General features: G+C 37.3%; 1 pseudogene; it reads left to right on the top strand.

The window, feature by feature from the left end:
- Nucleotides 1-16743: 16743 nt before the first annotated feature.
- Nucleotides 16744-18693, top strand: LOC130842636 (eukaryotic translation initiation factor 4B-like; annotated as a pseudogene).
- The last annotated feature ends 1690 nt before the right edge of the window (nucleotides 18694-20383 follow it).

Below are 20383 nucleotides of genomic sequence, written 5' to 3'. Positions count from 1 at the left end.
GCCCCAAGGCTTTCGAGATAGCCCTCATTTATTTGGACAGGCTCTGTCCCAAGGTTTACAAAGATTCTCAGACCCCAGAGCAGATGTTTTACAATATGTGGATGACATTCTGGTTTGTACAGAAACTGAGGAACACTGCTCGAGGATCACTGAAAATTTATTAAATTTCTTGGCTGACTGTGGTTATCAGGTTTCAAGAGCCAAAGCTCAACTATGCAAATCATCTGTTAAGTATCTGGGTCTTATAATTTCTCAAGGCTCAAGGGTTTTAGGGCTGGAAAGTATAGAACCTATTCTCAAGCATCCTTTACCTGCCACTTTAAAGCAGTTAAGAGGATTTTTGGGTCTCACAGGCTATTGTAGGATCTGAATCCCTGGGTATGGGGAATTAGCTAAACCTTTATATCAGCTCTTGACTGACACCCAGGAGGCTAACACAGATCAGATACTATCAATGCCAGAAGCTCAAAATGCCTTCAAGGCTCTTCAACAGGCCTTAATGCAGGCTGCACTTCTTAGCCTCCCAACCAGACAGGAATTCAATCTGTATATTACTGAAAGAAAGGGGATAGCCTTAGGGGCCATGACCCAACCTAATGGACCCCAACAACAACCAATGGCATATTTAAGTAAAACTTTAGATGTGGTGGTTCAGGGATGGCCTCACTGTCTGAGGATAGTGGTTGTTATTTCTTTGCTTGTACCTGAAGCTCTCAAATTTACTAATGGCCAGAACCTGACAGTTCTTACTTCTCATGATGTATCTGGGCTTCTTAACTCTAGAAGCAACCTTTGGATGTCTGATAATCATCTCCTTATATATAGATATTTGTTATTAGAAGGACCAGTAATCTAGTTTAAAGTATGCAATATTCTAAACCCTGCCACCTTTTTGCCAGAGGAAATGACAGACATCCCGACTCATGACTGTGTTCAGGTTTGGCACTTAATTATGCTGCAAGAGCAGACTTGAAAGATTCTCCTGTAATTAATCCTGATGATTCCCTATATACAGATTGCAGTTCTTTTGTACAAAAAGGTATAAGAAGGGCAGGATATGCGGTAACTACTGATCGACAAACTCTAGAGACCCACCCACTTCCCCCTGGCACTAGTGCTCAATTGGCTGAACTGATGGCCTTAACTCCAGCACTGGAATTAAGTAAAGGAAAGAGGGTCAACATATACACAGATTCCAAATATACATATCTCGTATTAAATGTCCATGTCACCATCTGGAAAAGGAGACAATTTAAAACAGCTTCAGGGGGCCCTATTAAATACTTATCTGAAGTACAGAGGCTATTAGAAGCTATCCATTTACCAAAAGATGTTGCAGTTGTACACTGCCGAGGTCATCAAAGAGATGAAACTGCAGTAACATTGGGAAACCGATTTGCAGATTCTCCAGCTAGTAAGGCAGCTCTTCTCATGTATGTTCCCTCACAAGTTCCTTTAATTTGGACCAGTCCCCCCCACACACACACTGAGGTGAAACCTCAATATTCTGAAGAAGAACTAAATTACTACCAAGCTAAAACAGTAGATAAGGCAGGGTTACAGATGGAGGATGGCAGACTAGTACTTCCATGAAACAGTCAGTGGAAGATATTAAAAACCCTACACCAAACTCGTCATTTGGGTGCAGAGAGAACTTACCAATTAGCTGCTAAAGTGTTTGATGGAAAACAATTATTTAAGGAAGTAAAAAATATAGTGAGACAATGTGAGATTTGCCAAAAGAATAATCCAAAAATTGGATGGCTTTCTTTGCCAGGGTTACAACGGCAAGCTTGCTCTCCTGGTGAGGATTGGGAAATCGATTTTACTCATATGCCTAAGGCAGGAGGTTTTTCTTGTCTACAAGTAAGGGTAGACACCTTTACAGGATGGGTTGAAGCTTTTCCTTGCAGGACTGAAAAAGTCAAGGAAGTAATCAAAACCTTCCTTCAGGAATAATTCCCAGGTTTGGGTTGCCTCAAAGTCTCCACAGTGATAATGGATCTGCCTTTAAGGCAACCATAAACCAAGGAGTATCTAAGGCTTTAGGAATAGAATATCATCTCCATTATGCCTGAAGACTTCAGTCCTCAGGAAAAGTAGAGAAAATGAATGATATCATCAAGTGACACTTATGCAAGCTGACACAGGAGATTCAAGAGAATTGGGTAAAATTACTCCCAATTTCCTTATTGCAAGTTAGGACTTCTCCAGGAGAGACAGATCTATCTCCATATGAATGCCTGTATGGTCACCCTTTTCTTAAAATTGACATTATAATTGATCCTGAGACATTAGAATTTACCCATTATGTAACTCAATTGGCTGCCTTTCAACAAGACTTATGTGATTTAAAGACACCTACTTTAGAAACAGGCTCTCACCAACCTCCTTTGTTTGAGCCTGGAATAGAGGTGTTAGTAAAAGCTTTACATTCTGGAAGCCCTTCTCTTGAGCCACTTTGGAAGGGACCCTTTCCAGTAATTCTTTCCTCCCCCAGGGCAGTAAAAGTGCCAGGGATTGATTCCTGGATTCATCATACAAGAGTAAAGAAACGGATCCCCTCAGATGTTACCAATCCATCCTAATATTTTCAGAATTGTGTGTTTCATTTGTTTTCCAGCACGATCATTGCATTACTACTATTCCTCATCTTTGCCTGTTCCTCATGTTGATCCTCAAGACAAAGTATTTCTCTTGTGGGCTCAGTCCTATGCAGCATTCCATAATCAGTCTAATTGCTGGGTATGTGGAGTATTGCCACTATCATCTGCCTATGGACTACCCTGGTGGGTGTCACCACTTCAAGGGAAGGACCTACGAGAAGTATGCCACTTCCTTCTAAGAGAGAAACCAAGTAAATAGTTTGGACAGTGTAAATATGACTTTGTTCTCTTGGTGTCAGTTCTCTGGTGGTGGACATGATATTTCCTTCAATTTCAAACACATCCAAGACCTGGCATTTTAATACTTTATCAAGGGCAAAGAGAGTAACAAAACTCAGTCAAGTAACAGGATTTTTGATCAATTTTATCAGGGCTGGGATCAGTATATGTGGATCACTCCAGAATAGGGCCACGTAATTTAGCCTGCACCTATGTGCTGGGAGCAAAACAAACAGTATATTGGCTAGAATGACCTCCCAGTGTCCCTTAATAACTCGAAACTTATGGGATATCTAACCATAGACCAGTTTCCTTTTCTTTTTAAAATAAATAAATTTATTAAAAGAAAAAAAAGGAGGCCCATCTTAGTTGCTTTCAGGTAACCACTCTTTCTCCGTGTTAGACATTAAAGATGGTATCTGGCTCATAAACCATTAAGATCTTCATGGAAAACCACTGAGAATGGTACTGTGAGTATCTGTTCTGGGCTCTAAAATCTCAGGTTTCCATCTCCTTATGTATAAACTATGAGGACAGGGATTCCCCAAGGTTCTTTCCAATGCCAGCAGTCTGTGATTCTCTTTGATAAACATAGCAGCTTGCAGATGAATTAGAATGCTTTTCAAAGTAAAAAACATCTGGTCATGGATTGAGGTGGACTCTCCTCAGAGAATGTGAATTGATGAAAACCAGCCTTATCAGTGTTGGGTGGGGAGGGGTGCAGCCCTCTATCATTTTACAAGTCTACCTCCTGAGAGACATTTGCACAACTGCGGGAATTCTTCTGCATCTGAAAACTCTGCCAATTGTTTACCACAGTTTCTCGATTTGCTTTTTGAGTACTAGATTGTGAGAGAAATACCTTCATTGCTGAGAGAACATTGGTTTTCTCAGATTCTTAATGAGTGCACAGTGACCTGAAACTTGGAGTAAATATGTGTAGAAACTTCTAGTAAAGGAAGACCTCAGTGAGGGAAAGGAAAAAGGCATTCCCCCAATTTGGACTTAGATTAGTTTGATGGAGTCATGAAAACAGATCAAGAAAACTGATTAACTAATTCTCTTTCAAATCCTACCATGGAGGCACGTAGCCATAAAAGGAGATCAGTGCACCTAAAACCAGGGAAGAGTGACCACTGAAGGTGGTTTCAAGCTGTCAAAGCTGTGGCAATCTCAGAGAGGCATAAATAATGCAGTTTCTAATCCAGCTGTCAGCCCCAAAGTCAGATTCCATGATTCCATATTCTGTCTGTACTCCAGAACGGCCAGGGAGGCCTCCAATGAGTCTGCAGACTGGAAAAATAACTTGTCTCACAGACTTTGTATGACTTGTTCCCAAATCTATATAGATGGTGTGGTGAGGAACAAAATGCAAATTAATTTTAAAGCCTTATGAATTCCTGATGGCTTTCAGTCTTCTTTTTTTAAGATTTTTTTTAATGTGGACTAATTAAAATAAAAATTTTAATGTGGACTAATGTGGACTAGTCTTCATTGAATTTGTTACAATATCGCTTATGTTTTTGTTTTGGTTCTGGGACCACAAGTCATGTGGGATCTTAGCTCTCCAGCAAGGGATCCAACCCACACCCCTGCACTGGAAGGTGAAGTCTTAACCACTGGATCACCAGAGAAATCTCAGCTTTCAGTCTTTCAACCACTCAGAGTATAACTACTGGTTCATGGGGAGTCCTTAGCTCTGTCCTTGAATTTGAAGGAGGGTCCTTTGAGCCCAGTGGTTGGAATGGCCACTCTGGTCCCCTCAGGTCTCTGCTCAGGTGGTACCCACTCTGCTGATGTTGGAGGGTTGCCTGCAGAGGTGGGGGGCAGCTGTGGCTCACCAAGGGGACAGGGACACTGGTGGCAGGGGTTCTGGGAAGTGCTCATTTGTGTGAGCCCTCCCAGTGACCACCATTAGCCTCACCAAAGAGCCTGTAATCTCCAGTGCTGGGTAGCCTCAGGCCAAACAACCAACAAGGTGGAAACACAGCCCCACAGACCAGTGTGCCTTTATTTTTAAAGTAACTTATGACCCTAATGCCACTACAATGTGGCCTGGAACTGACTGGAAGTTTAATCCTAGTTGGAGATGGGTGGCAACTAATGGAACCCACTGGGTGTGCGGAACAAACTTATGGCCTTGGTTGACCCTGGGATGAATGGACCAATGCACCTTGGGCTTAGCTTTTGCCCAAGGCAGGTTTCTAACTGAGCTATCTAAAGCACCTGCTAATCTACCTTACTTACAACCTCAGTGGACTCATTCTGTCTTTCATTGGTAGGATTATCTGGCTGCTATATTTGTGCCATCTTTAGGTACTACTGACATAATGGTTAGAGTAGAAGGCTTGACAAATTTTGCTCCACAAGCTTTAAATGACAGTCTGAAGGCCATAAAGGCCCTTAACACAGACCAGATTCAAATACGGAAAGCATTGCTACAAAACCAAATGGTGTTAGACATAATAACGGCGGCTCAAGGGGGAACCTGTGCTGTCATTCACACCGAATGTTGTACTTATATTCCAGATGAGAGCTCCAACATAACCCATTATACTAACCACATGAATCAAATGATAAAGTCTTTAAGCTCACCTGAAGTCTCTCTTTGGGATAACTTTAGGTCCTAGATTACTGGATCATCATGGGGAAGAATGTTATTAACTATTACTATATGTATCATTTTATTCTTATTGTTTGCTCCTTGTCTTTTTAATTGTATAAGCAGATTTATTTCCAGATGGCTGCAAGTCTTCAACTTACAGATTGTTGTGGAGCATTCTTCCATTTATCCCCTGGGCTATGCTGGATTTTACTTAGGCCCTTTGGATCCAGGGACCGCTGGAAGGGATGATGGCGATAATGCTGCTTTCCCTTGTATGATGACACCCCTTCTCAGCAGGAAGTAGTTAGAGGAACATGGTGCCCCTTTTCCCCACAGCATTAATTTCCATCTCAAAGAAGGGGGATTATGACAGTTCCAGGGGCTGACTTGGCTGGGGGAGGGGTAGAAGAACTGGAAAATCGTGACTTAACCTCACGCATTCTTTGAGACTGGTTCTTAGGACTCTCCCTTGTGATCTCGATTATAAACTAGGGTAGTCACTATCTGGAACATCATAGATCACTGAGTAATGAAATTCTTTGTTCTGATGAATATCATGAACATTTCTAAAGAAACAATCAATCCTAACAATCAACCCAAATAATCAATCCTAAGATGGGGACTGTAATAACTCTGCTCTGAATGTATATAACTTGCTCATGTATGACCCCTTCATGGGTCTCTCCATCCCCTTCTGGTGTCTGTGCCAGAAGCTGTTGTACTCTTCTATTAATAAACTGTTATTCTGTGGCTTAAGCCTGAGTGGTGGCTTGTTATTGATCCCAAGGAGAAATTTTGTTCCTTCGGAGATCATGAAACTACTCCCTAGACGGATTCTATGGCAACACAACCCACCAAGATTCAATGATGAAAAAAAGGAACAATAATTTAAAAGTAAGGAGTTTGAATCAGTAATAATAATAAAAAAAACCCTCCCAACAAATAAAAATGCAACACTCGATGGTTTCACTGGTGAATTTTACCAAACATTTAAAAAAATATATATAAATTCTTCTCAAACTATTTTTTAATAAATTGAACCAGATGTAACACTCCAAATCTCATTTTGAGGCCAGCATACCTTATACTAAAGCCAGGCAAGGACAATATAAGAAAAGAAAATTACAGGCTAATATCCCTGACAAACATAGAGACAAAACTCTTCACAAAATATTAACAAATCAAATTCAATAATACCTGAAATGGATCATGTGCCATGATCAAGCTGGATTTATCCCAAGAATGAAAAGATGCTGCAAATCAATCAATATGATACACCATTAAAAATGAAGGATAAAAATCATAAGATTATTTTAACAGATGCAGAAAATGCATTTGACAAAAGTCAACACACTTTCATGACAAAAACTCTCAACAAATTGGGTATAGAAGGAACATACCTCAATATACTAAAACACACATATGAGAAGTTAATGTCACACTCAATGGTGAAAGGCTGAAAGCTTTTCCTCAAATATAAGGCATAAGGCAAAGAGGCTCAATCTAGCCACTTGTACTCAACAGAGTACTTGAAGTCCTAGCCAGAGCAATTAGGCTAGACAAAGAAATAAAAGTTTTTCAAATCAGAAAAGTAAAAGTGAAATTATCTCTCTTTGCAGATAAAATGATATTATATATAGAAAACCGGAGGATATAAAATCAGAATATAAAATCAATATACAAAAATCTGCTGTGTTTCTATATACTAACAGTAAACTATCAGGAAGAGAAATAAAGAAAATAATCCCATTTACAATATCATAAGAACAAAACACTTGGGAATAAATTTAACATAGTAGAAGAAAGATATTTGCACTGAAAACTATAAGATTGATGAAAGAAATTAAAAAAGACACAAATAAGTAAAAAGATATTTTGGGTTCGTGGATTAGAAAAACTAGTTTTGTAAAAATGTCCATACTTCCAAAGATTATCTATAAATTTAATGCAATCCTCATTGAAATACCAATGGTATTTTTCTCAAAAAAAGAAAAATGTATAGAAAATGAGGAAGTTGCTTATCAATAGTTATAAAATTACAGTTACACCAGATAGTATCCGGATATCTACTATATAATACTGTGCCTGTAAATAACAATACTGTATTTTACACTTAAAAATCTATTGAAGGTAGATCTTATGTTCAGTGCTGTTAGCACAGTAAAAATTTAAAAAGTAAGCCAATAAAATTCAAATCAATGCTATTAATTAAAAAATCTAAAGCAGAGACTCATATATGCACACTAATGTTCATAACAGTATCATCCACAATAACTGCAACATGGAAACAGCCAAAATGTTCATCAATAAATTATGGATAAAAAATGTGGTATATACATAAAGTGGAATATTGTTTAATCTTACAAAGGAATGAAATTCTATTTCATGTGTGTGTCATTCTTTTTTTACTGAAGTATAGTTGAATTAGAATAGTACATTATTTTCAGGTGTACAGCATAATGATTCAATATTTCTGCAGGCATAAAATATTATAGGTTATTACAAGATAATGGGTATAATTCCTTTTGCTAACAGTGTATCCTTCTTGCTTATCTATTTTACATATAGTAGTTTTATCTGTTAATTCCTTACCCCAAATATTTCCCTCCCCCTTCCCACTCCCCTTTGTTAACCACAACTTTGTTTCCTATATCTCTGAGACTGTTTCTAATTTTGCATATACATTCATTTGTATTTTTTAGATTCCACATATAACTGATATCATACTATTTGTCTTTCTTTGTCTGACATTTCACTAAGCATAATATTCTCTAGTTCTATACATGTTGCTGCAAATAGCAATATTTCATTCTTTTTAATGGCTAATATTCTAATATATATATTACATATACATATATATTATATGCCACATTTTTTTAACCCAATCTTTTGTCAATGGGCAATTTGTGTTGCTTTCATGTTTTGGCTATTGTAAATAGTGCTACTATAAGCATTGGGGTGTATATGTTTTCTTAAATTAATGTTCTTGTTTTTTTCAAGATATATACCCAGGAGTGGAATTGCTGGATTACATGGTAGTTCTATATTTAGTTTTTTGAGGAAGCTCCATACTGTTTCAAATAGTGCCTGCACCAACTTTCCTTCCCATCAACAAGATAAAAGGGTTCTCTTTTCTCCATATCCTCTCCAACATTTGCTATTTGCGGACATTTTAATGATAGCTATTCTGACAGTTCTGAAGAAATATCTTATTTTAGTTTATATTTGCATTTCTATAAGAAATAAAGATACAGAGCATCTTTTCGTTTGTCTGTTAGCCAGTATATCTTCGTTGAAAAAACAATCGTCAATTAAGGTCTTCTCCCCATTTTTTGATAGGTTTGTTTGTTTTGTCAATATTGAGTTATATGAGTGGTTTATGTATTTTGGACATTAACCCCTTGTCAGTTCCATCATTTGCAAATATTTTCTCCCATTCTTGAAGTTGTCTTTAGATTCTGTTGATGGTCTCCTTTGCTATGCAAAGCTTTTACATTTGATTAGTTCTATCTGTTTATTTTTTATTTTATTTCTTTTGCCTTAGGAAATTGATACAAGAAAATATTGCTACTGTAATTTATATCAAAACTGTTCCACCTATGTTGTCTTCTAGAAGTTTTATTGTTTCATGAATTAAATTTAAGTCTTCAAACCATTTTGAGTTTATTCTTGTATATGGTGTGAGGGAATGTTCTAATCTCATTATTTCACATGTGGCTGTCCATTTTACCCAGCACCATTTGTTGAAAAACTATCTTCTTTGTTGTGTATTCTGGCCTCTGCTGTCATAGATTAATTATCCATAGGTGCAGAAGTTTATTTCTTGACTCTCTATTCTATTGCATTAATCAATATGTCTAGTTTTGTGACACTATCATGTTGTTTTGATTATTCTAGCACTGTAGTATACTCTGAAGTCTGAGAGTGTTAGACTTTTAGTTTTGTTCTTTTTTACCAGGATTGTTTGTTAATGGGCAAATGGAAATCAAAAGAAAACTGGGGTAGCAATGCTTACATCAGACAAAATAGGCCTTAAAATAAAGGCTGTTACAAGAGACAAAAAGGACACTACATAATGATCAAGAGATCAATACAAGAAGAAGATATAATAATTGTACATATATACACATGCAACAAGGAGCACCTCATAATTTAAGGCAAATGCAAACAGCCATAAAAGGAGAAATTGACAGTAGCACAATAATAGTGGGGGATATTAACACCACAATCACATCAATGGACAGATAATCCAGGCAGAAAATTAATAAGGAAACACAGGCCTTAAATGACTCATTAGACCAGATAGACCTAACTGATATTTATAAAGCTTTGCAAAAACAACAGAATACACATTCTTTCCAAGTGCACAAGGAACATTCTCTGGGATGGATCACATGCTAGGGCATAAAGCAAGCTTTAGTAAGTTTAAGATAATTGAAATCATATCAAGAATTGTTTCTAACCGCAAAATTATGAGATTAGAAATCAACTACAAGAAAAACAACTGTAAAAATCACAACCACTTAGAGGCTAAACAACATGCTACTAAACAACCAATGGACCACTGAAGAAATCAAAAAGGAAATCCAAAAATACCTACAGACAAATGAAAAAGAAATCATGACAGTCAAAAACCTATGGAATGCAGCAAAAGGAGTCCTAAGAGGGAAGTTTTTAGCAATACAATCTTGACTCAGGAAATGAGAAAAAATCCCAAATTAACAACCTATTCCTACAAGTAAAGCAACTAGAGAAAGAAGAAAAATCAAAACCCAAAGTTAAAAGAAGGAAATAAATCATAAAGATCAGAGCAGAAATAAATGAAATAGAGATGAAGAAAACGATAGAAAAGGTCAATGAAAATAAAATCTGTTTCTTTGAAAAGATAAACAAAATGATTAAACTCTAGCCAGACTCATAAAGAAAAAGAAAGGGAGATGGCTCAAGTCAATAAAATCAGAAATAAAAAAGAAGTTAAAAATAATACCACAGAAATACAAAGGATGATAAGAGAATGCTAAAAGTAACTATATGCTAATAAAAGGGTCAACCAAGGAGAAATGAACAAATCCTTAGAAAGGTACAAATTCCCAAAACAGAACCAGGAAGAAACAGAAAATATGAACAAATGAATTAGAAGTACTGAAATTAAAACTGTGGTTTAAAAACCTCCAACAAACAAAAGTATAGGACCAGCTGCTTTCATAGGCAAATTCTATCACACACTTAGAAAACAGTTAACACTCTCCTAAAACTACTTCAAAAAATTGGAAAACAGAGAACATTTCCAATTTTGTTATATAAGGCCACCATTATGCTTACACCAAAACCAGACAGAGATACCACAAAAAAGGAAAATTAAAGGCCAATGTCACTTATAAACACAGACACAAAAATACTCAACCAAATACTAGCAAAAAGAATCCAACAGTGTATTAAAAGGATCATACACCATGATCAAGTGGGGTTTATCCCAGAGATGCAAGGAATTTTCAATATCTACAAATCAATCAGTGTTATACATCACACTAAAAAATTGAAGAATAAAAATTGTGTGATCATCTCAATAGCTGCAGAAAAAGCTTTTGACAAAATTCCACACCCATTCATGATAAAAACTCTCTAGAAAGTGGGCATAGAGAGAACATACCTCAACATAATAGACGCCATATATGACAAACCCACAGCTAACATCATACTCAAGGTGTAAAGCTGAAAGCACTTCCTTCGAGATCAGGAACAAGACAAGGATGTTCATACTCACCACTACTATTCAACACTGTTTTGCAAGTCTCAGCCATGGTAATAAGTGAAGAAAAAGAAATAAAAGGAACCTAAATTGGAAAAGAAGAAGGAAAACTGTCACTGTTTGAAGATGACATGATATTACAGAAAATCCTAAAGATGCTAACAGAAAACTAGTAAAGCTCATCAATGAATTTGGTAAAGTTGCAGGATACAAAATTAACACACATAAATCTCTTGCATTTCTATACACTAACAACAAAAGATCAAAAAGAGAAATTAAGGAAACAATTCCATTTACCATCACACCAGAAAGAATAAAATACCTATGAATAAAATTACCTAAGGAGGCAAAAACCTGTACTCTGAAAATTATAAGATGCTGAAGAGAGAAATCAAAGATGACACAAACAGAAAGATATACCATATTCTTGGATTGGAAGAATCAAAGTTGTCAAAATGGCTATACAACCCAACACAATCGACAGATTCAATCTAATCCCTATGAAATTACCGGTGGCATTTTTTGCAGATCCAGAACAAAAACCTTAATATTTGTATGGAAACACAAAAGACCCTGAATAGCGAAAGTGATCTTGAGAAAGAAAAACAGAGCTGGAGGAATCAGGCTCCCTGACTTCAGACTATACTACAAAGATAAATAATTAAAATATTATGGTACTGTCACAGAGACAGACTCATAGATCAGTGGAACAGAATAAAAATCCTAGAAATAAATGCACCAACCTATGGTCAATTAATCTATGACAAAGGAGGGAAGAGTATACCATGGAGAAAAGACAGTCTCTTCAATAAATGGTGCTGGGGAAACTTGACAGCTACATGTAAAAGAATAAAATTAGAACATTCTCTAACACCATGCACAAAAATAAACTAAAAATGGATCAAAGACCTAAATGTAAGACCTGATAGTGTAAAACTCTTAGAGGAAAACAAAGCAGGACACTCTTTGACCCAAATCACAGCAATATCTTTTTGAATCCAGCTCCTAGAATAATGATAATAAAAACAAATTAAACAAATGAGACCTAATTAAACTTAAAAGCTTTTGAACAGCAAAGGAAACTATAAACAAAACTTAGAGACAATCTCCAGAATGAGAGAAAGTATTTGCAACTGATGTGACCAACAAGGGATTAATCTCCACAATATACAAACAGCCCATGCAGCTCAATATCAAAGTAACAAACCACCCAATCAAAAAAAATGGGCAAAAGATCTAAATAGACCTTTCTCCAAAAAGTCATACAAATACCCCAAATGCACATGAAAAGATAATCAATGTCACTGACATCAGAGAAATGCAAATCAAAACTACAATGAGGTATCATTGCACAATGATCTGAATGGCTATCATTAAAAAGTCTGCAACAATAAATGCTGAAGAGGGTGTGGTGAAAAGAGAATCCCCCTACACTGCTGATGGAAATGTAAATTTGTACAGCCAATATTGAGAACAGTATGGAGGTGCCTTAAAAAATAAAAATAGAGCTAGCATATGATCCTGCAGCCCCACTCCTGGGCATATATCTGGAGAAAACCATAATTCGAAAGGATGCATGTACCCCAATGTTCATTGCAGCACTATTTAAAATAGCCGGGACATGGTAGCAACCTAAGTGTCCATCAACAGAAGAATGGATAAAGAAGATGTGGTACATATACACAATTGAATTTTACTCAGCCATGGAAAAGAATTAACGTCATTTGCAACAACATAAATGGACACAGTGATTATCATACTAAATGCAATAAGTCAGTTAGAGAAAGACACATATCATATGATATCACTTTTATATGGAATATAGTTTTACAATGATACAAATGAAATTTTTTTACAAAACAGTAACGGACACAAATTTTGAGAAGGGGAAAGGTGCGGAGAAGGGATAAATTAGGAGGTTGGGATTAACATATGCACACTACTATATATAAACTAGAAAATCAACAAGGACTTATTGTATAGCACAGTGAACTATACTAAATGTTCTGTAATAACCTATATTGGGAAAGAAGGAGCAGAGTGCTGAAGAAAGTGGGATGCATGTGCTTACGGAGGTCTGCTGCACTGCCTGTGTAGATGTCTGTGACTCTGCTCAGATACTGCCTAAATTTGTGTCCTTTATATTGCTGTGTCTATCTCAGATCCAGTGCAATGCTGTGACATGGCATGAATGGGGCCAGCATGTTCCATTGGCTGGGACTGGTGAATGCAGTGAGGCAGTTGTGGAATTCAGATGGCCAGGCTGCCATCAGAAGTCTGGTCTGCTTCTGGGGCACTGTTTGAATAAGTACCAACAATGGCTCTTGATGCCCAACATGAGCTGAGCCCTGGGACCCTGGGATACCTCTGTATCTCTAGGTTAAGTGTTTTTCCATGTCCTGGCCACCCTACATCTTGTGCCAATCTGTGGCGTGTAGTGAGTGGGTTGAGACATTCACTCAGCTGGAGTTGGAAGTATGACAAGGCAGCAGCCTCTAGGGCAGACCACTTTTTGCCCTGCCTAGGGGCAAGTTAGCACCAATGCACACTCCAGGAGTGGATCCTAGGCTTCTCTAGACTTTTTATATGTCCCAGTCATCCTCCAAGCAGCCAGTGGAGCTTGTCTCCTGCATGTGGGACCCCAAGTCTGGGATACCCAGTGTGTGGCTTGACCTTGTTACAATCCCCAGGGCAAGTGTTTACCTGTGCAATCTCCTTCTTCTTCTTAGGCCTCTCCCAGGGGCACAGGTCCTGACCTGATGCTTTTTTTCCTGTCCTACCCAATTACATGTGTCTCTGTCTTACAGCCTTGGTTGTATAAGAGGACTTCTGCCAGTTTCCAGTTAGTTTTCCATGAGAATTAATCCATATGAAAATATAATTTGATGTGTTAGTTGGGGGAGGTGAGCTCCACATCTTCTTACTTTGCCATTAATAACTCCACTCCATGAAATTCTGGTACATGATACAACATAGATTTACCTTAAACACATTATGTTAGGTGAAATAATCTAGATATAAAGGGACAAATGTGTATGACTCCATAGACTTGATGTACCTATGAGAAGCAAATTTGTAGAGCAAGGAAGTAGAATACAAAGTACTATGGGCTATATGAAAGGGGGATGGGGAGTTACCATTTAATAGGTACAGATTTTCAATTTGAAGTGATGAAAATTTTCTGGAGATGTATAGCAGTGGCAGTTACACAACAATGCAAATGTAATTAATATCACTGAACTGTACATTTAAAATGATTAAAATGGTATAAATTATATATTGTCTATATTTTACCAAAATACAAAAAAGTAATAGAGCAAAATATTTTGCAGTATTTTGGGGAATTCTAATTTTATTTTTGGTAAGGCTGTGACCCTTGTCCTCTAGGAGCTTACAGTAGAGATGTGCAGAGAGGACATTTATAAAATTTATTATAATAAAAATTAGACTGAGAAGTGCCAAAATGGGGTTATGAACATAGAGTTATGTGAATTCAGAGGAAGGAGACATTACTGCTGTTTGAAAAGTTCAGAGAATAATTTGTAAAGAAACCACATTATAGGTGGGATTTGTAGGGCAGGTAGAGTAAAACATTTTAAAATTAGAGTGGTGGAGGGAGTCAATTACAGAAAATTTTATTTATAGAATTTTCTTAAAAAAACTAGAAAATCATGGTGTTGTAAACACATTATATTTTCCTAAAAACTATCATAAGTTCCATTTGATTAGCTCTTTAGAGATAAGTGAACATGTCACAGATGAAATATATATGGATGTTTTCATTTTTTAGATTTTAAAATTGAATGAGACTACATTCCTAGGCAATGTTTCTAGAAACTAACTCATAAAAGTTAATCTCTACCAAATTTAACCTACTGTCAAAAAAAAAAAAAAAATACATATGTTTTCCTTTCAGGACCTGAAGGAAACATAAAGGTATTGAAGCATGATAATTGTATTGAGGAGAAAACTTTTTAAATTGTTTGAATCTCCAGCTGAACTATCTAATTTTTTTTTTTTTTTTTGGCACACGGGCTTAGTTGCTCCGTGGCATGTGGGATCTTCCTGGAGCTGGGATCGAACCCGTGACCTCTGCATTGGCAGGTGGATTCTTAACCACTGCGCAACCTAGGAAGCCCTGAACTATCTAATTTTTTATGAAACAATTTTTACTTCAAAGAATGACTAACAAAGAGACTATGATTATTCAGATGTGGGTATTTGGCAGGCATATTCCAAAAAAAAAAAAAAAAAAAATAACAGTGAACCTTTCACTGCAAAGGGAAACAGGGATATTTTTAGCCACTGATAAAATCTGAGATTTCAAGAAATATTAGAGGGATTACTGGATCATATGGTAGTTTCATTTTTAGTTTTTTAAGGAACCTCCAAACAGTAATCCCACTACTGGACATTTACCCTGAGAAAACCACAATCAAAAAAGAAACATGTACCATAATGTTCATTGCAGCACTATTTACACTAGCCAGAACATGGAAGCAACCTAAATGCCCATCAACAGATGAATGGATAAAGAAGATGTGGCACATATATACAATGGAATATTAGTCACCCACAAAAAGAAATGAAATTGAGCTATATGTAATGAGATGGATAGGCCTAGAGTCTGTCATACAGAAAAACAGAAAGAGAAAAACAAATATTGTATGCTAACTCATATATATGGAATCTTAAAAAAAATGGTACTGATGAACCCAGTGACAAGGCAAGAATAAAGATGTAGATGTGGAGAACAGACTTGAGGACACAGGGTGGGGAGTGAAGGGGAAGCTGGGACAAAGTGAGAGAGTAGCATTGACATATACACACTACCCAATGTAAAACAGATAGCTAATGGGAAGTTGCTGTATTACAAAGGGAGATCAATTCGATGATGGGTGATGCCTTAGAGAGCCAGGACAGGGAAGGTGGGAGGGAGTCATGAGAGGGAGGGGATATGGGGATATATGTATAAATACAGCTGATTCACTTTGGTGTACCTCAAAAACAGGTACAAAAGTGTAAAGCAATTATAATCCAATAAAGAGCTTAAAAATTTAAAAAAAATAAAAAAAGAATAAAATGAGAAAAAAATTTAAAAAAAGAAATATTAGAATTTTGGAAAACTTGTACATGTCACCATGTACATGATAGCTTCCCTGACTTAAAAGCTTTTCTAATGAGATTCGTAGTAATATTTAAAAATGTGTTTTTTTATATTATATAATGAAATTTATCACATTTGGTTGCTCTTTATAATTACATGAATAATAATTTTTTCAAATGACCAATATGTGATGTGCAAAATCATACATGTGCAAAAAAATTATCCCAAATGCAAGATAGATAAATGGAATATAACATTATAAAAAGGGCATTGAGCATTTCAAATTCTGAATTATAAATAATCTTTAAGAAAATACTAATGTCCAGTTTGCTGTAGTGTCAAAAAATATATCTAGCTATCTAAAAACACTATTAAAAGAATACTCCACCCTTTGCGTTCTCTCTCCCTCTCCCAACATGGCGGCCTCAGCAAAAAAGAAGAATAAGAAGGGGAAGACTATCTCCCTAACAGACTTTCTGGCTGAGGATGGAGGGACTGGTGGAGGAAGCACCTATGTCCCCAAACCAGTCAGCTGGGCTGATGAAACAGATGACCTAGAAGGAGATGTTTCAACCACTTGGCATAGTAATGATGATGACGTGTATAGGGCACCTCCAATTGACCGTTCCATCCTGCCCACCGCTCCACGGGCTGCTCGAGAACCCAATATCGACCGGAGCCGTCTTCCCAAATCACCACCCTACACCGCTTTTCTAGGGAACCTACCCTATGATGTGACAGAAGACTCCATTAAGGAATTCTTTAGAGGATTAAATATCAGTGCAGTACCTTTACCGCGTGAACCCAGCAATCCTGAGAGGTTGAAAGGTTTTGGTTACGCTGAATTTGAGGACCTGGATTCCTTGCTCAGTGCCCTGAGCCTCAACGAAGAGTCTCTAGGTAACAGGAGAATTCGAGTGGACGTTGCTGATCAAGCACAGGATAAAGACAGGGATGATCATTCTTTTGGCCGAGATAGAAATCTGACAAAACAGATACAGACTGGAGGGCCCGTCCTGCTACAGACAGCTTTGATGACTACCCACCTAGAAGAGGAGATGATAGCTTTGGAGACAAGTATCGAGATTGTTATGATTCAGACCAATATCGTGATGGGTATCGGGACAGTTATCGTGATGGCCCACGCCGGGACATGGATCGATATGGGGGCCGAGATCGCTATGATGACCGAGGCAGCAGAGACTATGATAGAGGCTACGATTCCAGGTTAGGCAGTGGCAGAAGAGCGTTTGGTAGTGGATACCGTAGGGACGATGACTACCGAGGAGGCGGGGACCACTACGAAGACAGATATGACAGGCGAGATGACCGGCTGTGGACCTCCAGAGATGATTACTCTAGGGATGATTATAGGCGTGATGACAGAGGTCCCCCCCAAAGACCCAAACTGAACCTGAAGCCTCGGAGTACTCCTAAGGAAGATGATTCCTCTGCTACCACCTCCCAATCCAGTCGAGCAGCCTCTATCTTTGGAGGGGCAAAGCCTGTTGACACAGCTGCTAGAGAACGAGAAGTAGAAGAGCGACTACAGAAGGAACAGGAGAAACTGCAGCGTCAGCTAGATGAGCCAAAACTAGAATGATGGCCTCGGGAGAGACACCCAAGCTGGCGAAGTGAAGAAACTCAGGAACGGGAACGGTCAAGGACAGGAAGTGAATCATCACAGACCGGGACCTCAGCCACATCTGGCAGAAATGCACAAAGGAGAGAGAGTGAGAAGTCTCTAGAAAATGAAACACCCAATAAAGAGGAAGACTGTCAGTCTCCAACTTCTAAGCCTCCCAAACCTGAACAGCCTCTGAAGGTAATGCCAGCCCCTCCACCAAAGGAGAATGCTTGGGTGAAGCGAAGTTCTAAACCTCCTGCTCGATCTCAGAGCTCAGACACAGAGCAGCAGTCCCCTACAAGTGGTGGAGGGAAAGTAGTTCCAGCTCAACCATCTGAGGAAGGACCAGCAAGGAAAGCAGATGAAAATAAAGTAGATGGGGTGAGTGCCCCAAAAGGCCAAAATGGAAACTCCAGCCGTGGTCCAGGAGATGGAGGGAACAAAGACCACTGGAAGGAGTCAGATAGGAAAGATGGCAAAAAGGATCAAGACTCCAGATCTGCACCTGAGCCAAAGAAAGCTGAAGAAAACCCAGCCTCTAAGTTCAGTTCTGCGAGCAAGTACGCGGCGCTCGCTGTTGATGGTGAAGAGGAAAATGAGGGCGATGACACCGAATAGACCTCTGCATTCTGTGCTTTCTCCTAATCTCTCTCCACCCCGGAACATTCAAAAGCAAATCAAACCTCTATCCAGACAAGACAAAATAAAACTCACCATCTCCTGGAAAAAAAAAAAAAAAGAATACTCCATTTTCCAAATATGTATCTGCATAAACCCAGATTTTCTTCCCATTCCTTAATTTAAGAAATGTCTCAAAGTACTGAATGCAGAATTTGATAGACAAATCCAGCTGACGTCTGGTAAGCTATTATTTTCACTATTTTTGTTTTAGAAACAATAGTTATTTTTCATAATATACTCTCTATATAAACATATAATGGGTTTAATATTGTTATGATTTTAATGAATTAGTATATTAACATATTTCAAATTTTTCAATGTAATTTCTAATATAGAAATTATTGGTAGGTATAATCCACATAATCCAAAGCTCTTTGAGGGTCCTTCTCAGATCAAGTGTATGAACTGCTGGTTTAGATTATCTTAATTACATTTAGGAATCCATAGATTGCCATTTCAAATTTTTCTTCACCATGGTATGAATTTTCTTAACTTCTAATTAGTTATTAAAAATGGAAATATTTGTTGTTTACTACTAAATTAAACCAACACAAAATTCTGTCAATTGTAACCTAAGGCATTATAAGCAAACTATCCTGATTTGCAGATTGGAAGATTGTAAAAGACAGACTGTGGTATACCATCTTATTTGTCTGTGTCACTGAACAGAGAGCTAAGTAGTAAAAATTAGAACCAAGGCCAATAAATCATAACTACAGAGAGTTTAGAGTGTAATATGTTGTTCATTTTTCCTGCTGTAATTTTAACAAGTATTATTACTGTTATTATTTAAATCAAACAAAATAGACAAAAATCCAATGGTATAAAAAGCAATGAAACAGGTAATACATTTTAAATATTTTTCTGAAATATTGAAAAAGATTGGTCCTTTGTTTCTTCTATTTGCATTTACTACAGCATATCCAAAGGAAAGGATTACATACCAGAAATGCTTATATTATTAAAGAGAAGATTAAAAACAAGAATTTTGCAAAGCCAGGAAAAGGATGAAAATGTTTTCATATGAAAAAAGTTAACATAACACTTCATTTAGAACTAAAAGGCAACAATACAATCAACATTTGCAATAAGGAAAAATAAATAATGTCCAAAGTCATGTTAATAACCACACAGGCCAGTGAAATAGTATGCCATACAGAAGTTAGTCAAATGCAGTTTCAGCCTTTAGGATCTGCCAACCTACAGCTCTCTAAGATAATAGAAAAATAAAACTGCTGAAAGCACAAGATACATAAGGCAATCTTTAAAGTCAATACCTGAACTGACACCTATCCACTCAAGCTGTAGTGCTGTGCTGAGGCAGTCAGTTTTTGAAATTTAGTAAAATTCACGACACACACACACACACACACACACACACACACAGAGGCAGAGTTAAATCCATCATTTTGGCTGATTAGATGGATAGATGATTTGGATTCACTGGAAATATGCTCTATTTCTGCTTCACTTTTGCTGTGTAAACATAACCCAGAAGGTATATTTTTTTTACTACACACAAAACTTCCTAATTGTTTGAGCTATCCTACTAGATTAGGGTCACCTGAAAGGTTCCTAAAAGAATGCTTCCATAAATACACTGGAATAAAAGAGGAGTAATAGTTATGTCTGGCTTGGGTGTAATTATCAACAGAAGTACTGTATGTATTTGATAATATTTCAATTAAAATATATTAACTTAATTTTATTTTTATTACTTATTAATGTG

The sequence above is a fragment of the Hippopotamus amphibius genome, chromosome X (assembly GCF_030028045.1).
Source record: "Hippopotamus amphibius kiboko isolate mHipAmp2 chromosome X, mHipAmp2.hap2, whole genome shotgun sequence".
NCBI lineage: Eukaryota > Metazoa > Chordata > Mammalia > Artiodactyla > Hippopotamidae > Hippopotamus > Hippopotamus amphibius.
Note: the sequence above shows the minus strand (reverse complement) of the source record. Positions and strands in the feature narration are given on the sequence as shown.